At 46.8% G+C, this 10,871-nt stretch overlaps 2 pseudogenes; both read left to right on the top strand.

Moving 5' to 3' along the window:
• Positions 1-4,592: 4,592 nt before the first annotated feature.
• Positions 4,593-5,027, top strand: LOC103745807 (annotated as a pseudogene).
• Positions 5,028-8,514: 3,487 nt separating this feature from the next.
• On the top strand, positions 8,515-10,304 carry LOC103745792 (annotated as a pseudogene).
• Positions 10,305-10,871: the final 567 nt, after the last annotated feature.

The raw sequence follows: 10,871 nt of genomic DNA, 5'->3' as shown, positions 1-10,871 counted from the left end.
GTCACCCCACTTAGTTTAAGCTCCCCCCAGTCCTTCTGGGCCTTTCTAAGGTCCTCCCAGTTTAAGCTCCCCCCAGTCCTTCTGGGCCTTTCTAAGGTCCTCCCAGTTTACCTGCATGGACCTATCAGCAGAGGAGGCCTGAGGAACAGCACTGAGGCCTACACCATCTGGGATGCAAATTCTATCACACAGTGATGGAATTCCCAGAAGTGGGAGGAGTTGGGACCTGCCCTTGCCCTATGTGCCTGGAGGAAGATTAGGGGCACTTCCCTCAAAGGTGAGGGATTTGTGGCTTCAACTGGTCACTGAAATCCCATTGACAGGAACTGGGGGCTGCAGCTCAGTCCTTCTATGTTTAGCCTGCCTGAGGCTCTCCATTCCTTCCCCATCACTTAAACACAAAAATCCCCATTATCAAACTGGCTAAGTGACCCACCTGTAAGCCCAGCATTTAGGATGCAGGGACAGGAAGAATGCCACAACTTGGAGAGTAGTTTGGGATACACAGTAAGAAGTAAGCCGACCTGGGCTACATAGCAAGACCCAGTCTGAAAAAAAAAATTGCATTGTTAAACTTTCTTCAGATTCTTAATTACTGTATTTTTATCTCTGTAACCCTCTGGGAGTTAAAGACAAACCAAGACATTTGCATTCAGGCTGGTTTGAAAACGTCACCACTACATACAGTTCCCAGAAGTCAAAGGAATAGGAGAACTCTGGTTCTGCCTCACTGGGCTTAGAATGCCTTGAGGGAATGGATGCTGGGGAAGTTAGTTTTGACCTGCTGGAGGACAAATCAACTTTTTGAAATGCAAAAGAAACCAGCTGATCCCTACAAAGCAGAGCCTGGGGCAAAGAGCAAAATTTTCCACACCCTTTGAGGAGAAAGTGGCCAGAGAGGATGATGGGTATTGTGGTCAGTCAGTGAATGGGTGCGTCAGTTTGAAGTGGGACCCTAAGGTTCTGAGACTAACAGGAAAATAATACGGTCATGTCCCAGAGTGAGGGATGGAGAAAAGACAGTTAATGGATACAGGGGTGCGGTTGATAGGACACGTAAGTTATAAAAATCTGAAAGAATGATGGGGGAAAGGGTATAAGGGAAGAGCAGGTACAGGGAGCTGAGGGAGATAGAAAGATGGGTACAAGGATCAACCAAAGTATGAAAAAGCCCAAAGGAGGAAAGAATCCCAGTGCTATGTAACGCAGTAAGACATTACAGCTGAAAAGAACTAACTGAATATTTCAAAACAGCTTGGGAGAATTTTGAATGTTCTTAAAACAAAGAAACGATAAGGATCTAGATGATTCATTATGTCTTCCCCTGGGGTGGGTGATACAGCCCAACAGCTGAAGTTCTGGCCTGGAATGCATAGCAGTCAGGGCTTGTCCACCTGCAACATTAAAAAAAATCACCTTATTCAAATCTGATCACTGTATATTGACAATAAAATGTCATACCTGCCGGGCATGGTGGCACATGCCTTTAATCCCAGCACTCAGGAGGCAGAGGCAGGCGGATCTCTGTGAGTTCGAGGCCAGCCTGGTCTCCATAGTGAATCCAGGCCAGCTAGGGCTACAGGGAGACCCTGTCTCAAAAAGATCAAAAATAAAGGTCACACCTTATCCAATAACTAATGTGAAAATTATTGCAGTCAATGAAAAAAAAGCATCTAGGGGCCGGGTATGGTGGCACATGCCTTTAGTCCCAGCACTGGGGAGGCAGAGGCAGGTGGATCTATATGCGTTTATGTCTAACCTGGTCTACATAGAGAGTTCTAGGCCAGCTGGGGCAAAAGGGAGACCCAGTCTCAAAAAGGAAAAAAAAAAAAAAAAAGCATCTAGGGGCTGGAGAAGTAGCTCCAGGGTTAGGAGTACTAACTGCTCAGTCACCAGGATCAGAATATGGATCCCAGCACCCACCTCAGGTGACTCACAAACACCTGTAACTCCAGCTCCAATGGATCCCATGTCCTTTTCTGGCCCTTGCATATACTCACACTGACACAGGGACCCACACACATAAATAAAAAAAGAAATAACAGCCGGGCGTGGTGGCACACACCTTTAATCCTAGCACCTGGGAGGCAGAGGCAGGCAGGTCTCTGAGAGTTCAAGGCTAGCCTGGTCTACATAGTGAGGTACAGGACAGCAGGGGCTACAGGGAGACCCTGTCTCAAAAAGACCAAAAAAAAAAAAAGAAAAGAAAAGAAATTACAATAAAATAAAACCCAGACAGAACGTTCTTTCTCTTCTGCCCCAGTTTATTCCCATAGAGACCATACACAGATGTATCAGGTATACTGTCATTGGCCAGCTCACCTTGGGCAGAACATTCTATCTCTTCTGCCCCAGACCATTTTCATAGAAAGCATAAACAGATACCAGGAAAGGATTTGAACAATGAAGGGGATTTCCAGAGTCAGGTGGAGGGCAGCTTTTTCTCAGAGGATAGGGAGGGGGGCTGAGGGGTACTCTCTTTCAGCCAGTCCTGGCTTACAAGTTTTGGTTTCAGAGGGGGAAGTGCTTCTAGCAAAAGACAACAAAGATTCCATTGAATGGGAAGCTAAGACTTCCCCCTGGCCGCTTTGGGCTTCTAATGCCCTTAAGTCAACAGGTCAAGAAAGGAATAACAGTATTAGGAGGGTGATTGATCTAGACTACCAGGAGGAAATTGGACTCTTTCTCCACCATGCGGGTAAGGAAGATTAAGTCTAGAAGGTAGGAGATTCCTTAGGGCATCTTTTTGTTGCTACCATGTCCTGTGATTAAGGGCAATGGGAAACTGCAACAGTCCAATCAAGATAGGACAACAAATGGCCCAGACCCTCCAGGGATGAAGGTATGGGTCGCTCCTCCAGGGAAAGAGCCAAGACCTGCAGAGGTACTTGCTGGTGTGGAAGAAATACAGAATGGGTAGTAGAGGAAGGTAGTTACAAATATCAGCTGAGGCCACCTGACCAGTTGCAGAAATGTGGATTGTAATTGACACCAGGTTTTTGTCCTATTTGGTTAAGAATATGCTTGTGCATCTATTCACCTATATTAAGCAGGTATTTGTGTTGTTTCCCTTTTGAATGTGTAACTGAGATAACTGTTAAGTGGTTAAGTGTTATAATCTATATTATCATATTTAGGTTATGAGATACTAGGCATTCCTTGAAGACCTTGCCACCTACTCAAAGATATGCATGTTTGTGATTATACCAGGATAGTTATATCATGTTAGGTGGAATTATGACCTTGCCGTTGTTTTCATTTGAAAATTAAGCATGACATAAGGAGATGCTATTGGGTGTCAAGTTGACAAGGGGTGGACTTGTGATGGCTAATCCTGGGTGTCAACTTGACTGAATCTGGGATTAACAGAAATGAAAAATATTTTTTTTTGGTCTGTTTTGAGACAGGGTCTCCCTGTAGCCCCAGCTGGACTTGAACTCACAGAGATCCACCTTTCTCTGCCTCTCTAGTGCTAGTATTAAAGGGATGCACTGCCACACCCACTGAGAGAGATCTTGATTGGATCATCTGAAGATGGAAGACCCACCATAAATGTGGGCTTTTTCTGACGGCACCTATAAAAGGCTGTGGCAGAACAGAGTTCTTGTGTTTTGCCACTTGCCTTTTCTCAATGGTGAGTTCATCTTGCTGCTGTGACCAACTGACTAAAGACTAGCAGAATCCCTTAGGCCATCAGTACCAGACTGGGTCTACTGAGACATCCAGCCTGGTGGACTGACCAACTAACTACCGGATTCTCAGCCTCCCCAGTGTGGTGCAGCCATTGTTGGAATACTCAGACTCTATCTTGTAAGCTAATGTGTTCCTAATAAGTTTCTTTAGAGAACCTTAATAGTCCCTTTCCTGTCTCTGCCTCTATAGTGCTGGGATGATGAGCCCAACCCAGGACCAGCATTTCTACCTGGGTTCTGGGTATTGAACTCAGCCTTGTGTTTGCAAGGCCAGTGCTACAGATTGATCTGTCTCCAGCCCCACAGTGTTTTATCTCCCACCCTACATTACCCTTGCTCACCCCTTCCTCCTTTTACACCCCTCCCTCTCTTATAATACTTCCCCTTCCACTTTGACATATTGTCTGATCTTTCCTTTCAGATATCAGTTAGCTAAATATAGTGAGACTATATTATGTGTTTCTCTAAAATTTACTTAGTTATGCAAAATAAGTTTAAGTTTACAGAAAAATACAAGATATGTTTATCTTATCTTTCAACTAGATTCTCCTAATGTGAATATTACACAATCACCAGTATGTTCATTAACATGAAGCAGCAAACATTTCCGAACACTTGTCTTACTATATAACATTTGTTTTGACTTGAGAACCCACTGCAGAAAGTTCTGGGCCATTGCTCTCCTGGGTCGGGTGCTCCAAGTGGGTAGGGGCACTGGCACTCAGAGGCAGCAGGAGGAGCTGCTCAAAACCTTCCAGACCCCAGAGGAGTTGAAGAAGCACATCAAGAGGATCCAGGAGGACAACCGCCTAGAGTTGCAGAGGGTGGAGGTGGAGAAGGCTATGCAGGAGAAGGAGCTGGAGCTGCCACAGGGGGAGGAGGTGGAGCATCTCAAGAACAATGAATCCCTGTTTGAAGCCAAAACAAGACGGAATCCCAGAGAATCTGAAGAACGGCCCTCTCTCAGGAAGAACTCTGAAGATGATTCAGCCTTCTGCAGATGGGCCCCTTGTTGGCAGAGAAAAGGAGTTACCAAAAGGCTTGTCCAAAAGGAAACGTTGGAATGACCAGTTAACGTCTAAGACTTGCAGTTCTGGCCCAGGACTTAGTGAAAATAAAAAGTTTGGAGGAGTCACCCAGGAAGCATCTGATCTGATTACAGAAATTCCATCCTCTCAATACTGGAAAGAAGTGGCAGAAAAACAGAGGAAAGCTCTCTATGAAACACTTAAAGAAAATGAGGAACTTCATAAAGGAATTGAACAGAAGGACAGAGAAATTGCCCGCCTGAAGAAGGAGAATCTGGAGTTGTCAGAAGTGGCAGAACGTGTATAGTAAGTGCATGGCCAAGGTCATTAAAGAGGCTGTCTAACGAACCTCCGGATAGTCGGGAATTTGGTTTAGTCGGGAATTTGGTTCTGAAGACACTTTTGAGTGTCCAGCGGTAGCTCATGCGTCCTGAGCAGCCTCGGGCTGTAGCGGTCAGTGTTGTTGTCAAGGCTCTGCTGGACCAGGTCCTCCTGCTACAGCCTGGCCTCAGCATCCTCCTTACCCCCCACCCTCACCTCCAACCCCCGTTGGGTTCCCCTCTGCGGGGACCTCAGATGGCCGGGGCCTGCAGGATGGGGAAGAGCTGCTTCAACTCTATGCTCTGGTTCAGCTTATGGAGGTTCTACCTCAGCACGTCCTGTGTCACTCTCCCAGCCTGACCCAGGTCACGTGCACGCAGCAGCTGCCTCAGACTCTCCCAGTAGCTCATGCCCAAGTTGGGGCTGCCCATGAGGATCTTGGAGTTGATGTCCTGGAAGAAGACCTGAAGCTGGTTGACCGCCTTACCCTTGAACACCAACTGCAGGTTGGAGCTGACTGTTGTGTTGACCCCCTCACCATCCTAGGTTGGGCCTTTGCCTCAGGCCTTGAGCTTTCGAAGTTTGCTGATCTCATCTTCTGTGATGGTCATCATGTCCCTCCAGAAGTCCACAGACTTGCCCTGCTCCAGCTCCATGTACACCTGGATGTTGGCCAGCAGATGCCCAGCCAGCAGCTCCAGGACACAGGCAAGGAGAACCAGGTCACAGGTGCCAAGGTCATCTTTTCCCGGCTCACACAGGAGGGCATGAAGCAGGACCAGGCACAGTTCAGTTTGGAGATGCTGCTGGGCAACCACACCTACCTATGAGCTCACAACTGCTACACACAAGTTTTGCACCGCCAAAGACATCTTCCAGCTTTGGTTCCCCTTCAAGTGCTGATCTGCCGGTTAACTGCGACCTTGTGGGTTGTCCTTGACCTGCAGGCTATCTACAGTCTGGGTTATCTGGGCCAGGAACTGACTCAGACCAACAGAGCATTACCACCACCAGCCAGGGTCTGTCCTCTGGGTGGCTGCCCGCACCGGACCACCCCCTGCCCTCCTGGGGACAGTAACTTCACTCCTGCCCCATGTGTCAGGTGGCAAATGCCTCATGGGTTGGTGACATCACCTCAGAGTCCCACCCACAAGAGTCCAGTGCCCTTTTACTGCTCCCCTAGACACCAGCGAGGACCCAGACTCTGGTTCCATCTGGAAAGAATTTTCATTTTGTTTCTCCTAAAAGACTTTTTGGGGCAGGGAAAATATCTTGATGTATTTTCACAGACTGTCTCCCTGAGAGACCCCACATGGTTTTGATAAATTGAACAAAATGAACTTATTCTAGGAAAAAAATGGTTTTATTAAATACCTATTGGACTAAGTTACCTAAGCATTTTTAAAAATTGTCAGCAAGACAGGTGCCTCAGAGAAGTATCAGCACTCAAGGTTGAGGTAGGAGATTCAGGAGTTCCAGGCTCAGTATGAGACCATCTTTACAGAAAAAAAAAAAGCAGTGTTACAGTTCATCCTTCATAGTCTGTTAACTGCACAGATAGTGAGAGGTTTGCAATCATATCCAACATAGAAATAAGGCCTCAGTGTTTTTGAAAATTCAACTAGGAAATAATGGATATGAGACAAGCCATTCCTATAAGTGCCAACCACGCTAAGCTTCCTCCTTGTGGGACAAACAGCAGTGTGCTGAGCCATGTCCCACCTGCCCACTCTGCAGCCGGATTGTTAGCAGCTGGTCCCCCCTGCCAGGGGCCACTTCCCATCCCTGGAGACAGGGTCTTTGCAAACTCCTAAGCACACTGGGACTAATCATCCACTCATACCTCCCAGTTATTTTTTGAATGTTTTGCCTACATGTATATAAGTACATCACATGTGTGCAATGCCCTGGAAGGCAAGAAGAGGGCATCAGATTCATTGGAAAAGATGGTTGTGAGCCACCACACTGGTGCTGGGAACAAAACCCAGGTCCTCTGTAAGAGCATCCCGTGCTCTTAACCCTGAGTTTTAGCTCCACCCCTAATTTAATCACCTTGATTTTTTTTCTTTTTTTCTTCCAAGTCCATCTAAGACTTAATCCTATCTCCACCCATCCAACTTCCCTCCCACTTCTATTTTTATAGCTAAAATTCCAGTATACTACATACTTTGTTTATTCTCCAACAATTTTAGAAATCTAAGCAACCACTGTTATTAATCAGCAAGTATGAGAATTGCACAGTGGCCATACCAAACAGCTGTGGACCCTCTCTCAGCTAATATCCTACTCAGGAAATAATATGGAGCTTACACTAGGCATTCAGAGCTCCTGGTCTGAGGAATTCTTTTCTAAAAGTATACACTGAGCATTATCACATCAAAGTCCCACCTGAACACTACAAATACTGCAAGTAAAAAATACAGCTGATAAAAATTAAAGTAGTAACACCAGATGTGTAAATACAACTCAGTAAAAACACAGAAAAAGACAACATGACTCATTTGAAATTATTATTTTTGGTCTTTTTTCAGACAGGGTCTTCCTGTATCACCAGCTGGCCTGGAACTTGCTATCTAGACCAGGCTGGCAATGAATTTGGAGAGATCCATCTGCCTCTGCCTCCCTGGTGCTGGGATTAAAGGCGTGTACCACCACACCCATTGAGAGAGACCTTGATTGGATCATTTGAAGCTGGAAGACCCACCCTAAATGCCACCTCTGATGGCAGCCCATATAAAAGACCATAGCAGAATGGCTTTTGCATTTTGCCACTTGCCTTTTCTCACTAGTGAGTTCATCTTGCTGTGACAAACCTCTTCTGATTCCAGAGACTGAAGACTAGCAGAGTCCCTTAGGCCATCAGTGCCAGATTGGGACTACTGAGACATTCAGCCTCGTGGTCTGAGTAACTACTGGATTCTCAGCCTCTCCAGTGTGGTGCAGACATTGTTGGACTACTCAGACTGTATCCTGTAAGTTCCTAATAAGTTTCTTTAGAGAACCCTAATAATCCCCTTTCTGTCTCTGCCTCTACAGTGCTGGGATGATGAGCCCAACCCAGGACCAACATTTCTACCTGGGTTTTGGGCATTGAACTCAATCTTGTGCTTGCAAGGCCAGTGCTACAGATTGATCTGTCTCCAGCCGCCATAGTGTTTTATCTCCCATTCCACATTACCCTGTTCTCACCCCTTCCCTTCCTCCCATATAACACTTCAGCTCCCACTTTGACATATTGTCTGATCTTTCCTTCAGATGCAAGTTAGCTAAATATAGTGAGACTGTATCATGTGTTTCTCCAAAATTTTATCTAATTCTGCAAATATGTTTAAGTTTACAGCAGGCAGAGGTGAAGACCCCTCCAGAGAAAGGACGCTAGGGCTGCCCGCTGCCTGGCCTCGCCATCCCTCGAACCCCCGCAGCCCCGTGTTTTGTTTTTTTTTTTAATGAAGTAAACCATACAGATTGTCAACATGGGATGGCGATCAACGTCATCCACGAAGAATGGGAAATTTATGAACCCGACAGACCGAGCTCTAAAGGAAGCCCGGAAAAGAGAACTAAAGAAGAACAAAAAACAACGCATGTTGGTACGAGTTGCAGTTTTGAAGATGAAAGATCCCAAACAGATTATCCGGGACTTGGAGAAATTGGATGAAATGGAATTTAATCCAGTGCAACAGCCACAGCTAAATGAGAAAGTCCTAAAGGACAAGCATAAAAAGCTGCGTGAAACCTTTGAACGCATTCTACAACTTTATGAAAAAGAAAATCCAGATATTTACAAAGAGTTGAGAAAACTGGAAGTGGATTGCAATCAGAAGAGGGCCCAGCTGAGCCAGTACTTTGATGCTGTCCAGAAAGCCCAGCATGTGGAACTCGAGAGCATTCCTTTGCCACATATGCCGCCAGCCCCCTCCAACATCTGGAGCCAGGACATTCGGCTTCCTGGTACCCAGCCACCCTCCATCCTTAAGAAGACCTCCGCGCATGGGCCTCCAAATAGAGCAGTTCCTATCCTCCCTCTTCTCGGACAAGGTGTTCCACGATTGCCGCCTGGCAGAAAACCTCCTGGCCCTCCACCTGGGCCTCCACCTCCCCAAGTCCTGCAGATGTATGGCCGTAAAATGGGCTTCGCTTTTGGTCTTCCCCCTTGTAGGCGACACAAAGATGTGTTGTATAGGCCCAAGCTTGCTCAGTGGGGCCATGAGGACAACGTGTCCAGCACCAGTGATGACGGCTACCCTGAGGACATGGATCAGGATAAGCATGACGACAGTGACACGGACAGGTCGGAGGGAGAGAGTGAGGGTGATGAGTTTGTGCACTGTGAGAGGGACAACCCTGAAGAGAAGTCAGGTCACAGTGTACGATTTGCTGATATTCTTGGAAAATCCCAGAAGAACATCATGAAGGAGCTGACCCCTCTCCAAGTCGTGATGCTTCGAATGGCAGGTCAGGAAATCCCTGAGGAGGGAAGGGAAGTGGAGGAATTTTCAGAGGATGATGATGAAGCCAAAAAGCCGTCACTGAAGCAGCACAAGGAGGATTCTCACTCTGAGGGCGCAACTTCTTCCTCCCAGCAACAGGCTACCCCGAAGTCTGCTGCTCCTTCTCAGATACAAGCCCTTCCCATGCCAGGACCACCACCTGCTCCACCTGCAGGCCTTCCTCCTGGGCCTCCTCAAGGGGTGCCTCCATTCCTGAGATCACCAGGAATTCGTGGGCCTTTACCATGACTCTTACCTCCAGGACCACCACCAGGCCGATCTTCTGGGCCTCCCCCAGGTCCACCTCCAGGTCTGCCCCAGGCCCTCCTCGAGGACCCCCACCAAGGCTACCTCCCCCTGCTCCTCCAGGTATGTCCTCACCTCATCCTGGCATGATGCGCTCACCCTTGGTGCCTCCCCTCCGACCTGCTCCACCTGGGCTTTTCCCACCAGCTCCCTTGCGGAACCCAGGAGTGTTAAGTGCCCCACCCAACTTGATTCAGCGACCCCAGGCGGGTGATACAAGTGTAGCCACCATCCAGAAAAAAGCCACAGCAACCATCAGTGCCAAGCCACAGATCACCAACCGCAAGGCAGAGATTATCAGATTTGTGCCCATTGCACTGAGGGTTCATCGGGAAAATAAAGGGAATGATTCTGCTATGCCTCTCGCCAAAGCAGCCCCCAAATCTGGTCCTTCTGTTCCTGTTTCAATACAAAGCAAGGACCATATCTATGAAGCCTTTATGAAAGAGATGGAGGGACTGCTGTGACAGCTTGGGTCAGAACAGGCACTGTGGTTCCCAGAACAAAAGGCTCTTGTTAAACTTAGTGAAAGAGCTGCTTCCCCTGTCGGGGTGTTTCCTAATTTCAGGGTGAATCTCCTGCAGGCTAGCCTTGCTGGGAATTCACTGCACAGGGGGTGTTTCATTCAAAAACAATTGGGGAATCAGAGCAGTGCTGCTAACGACATTCTCCCCTGATGCCACCATTTCATCCCATTCCTCCCCGTCTTCACTCTGGGAATTTGTGACTTGTTTTGACTTGTTTGCTAGGCGCACTGGAATAAAGACCCTGAAAAAACAAACAAAAAAAACTAAAAAAAAAACCCACACCAGTTTGAGTTATTGTTAATATTTTCCTGTAAATAACTTTGTAATATTTTACTTGTAGTGAAATGGATTACAATATCATTTCCTAAATTCAAAAGGCAGTATATATGGGAAGAAAATGTAAAATTCTTTCATTAAAATTATTTCTCACTGACCTAAAAAAAAAGTTTACAGTCTTGTTTATCCTTCGTCTAGATTCCCCTAATAAATCTTTCTCCAGTAGATTCA

This window comes from Nannospalax galili, unplaced genomic scaffold (genome assembly GCF_000622305.1).
Source record: "Nannospalax galili isolate Female #2095 unplaced genomic scaffold, S.galili_v1.0 scaffold283, whole genome shotgun sequence".
NCBI classification, from domain to species: domain Eukaryota; kingdom Metazoa; phylum Chordata; class Mammalia; order Rodentia; family Spalacidae; genus Nannospalax; species Nannospalax galili.
The sequence above is the reverse complement of the archived record's forward strand: the minus strand, read 5'-3'. Positions and strand labels throughout refer to the sequence as shown.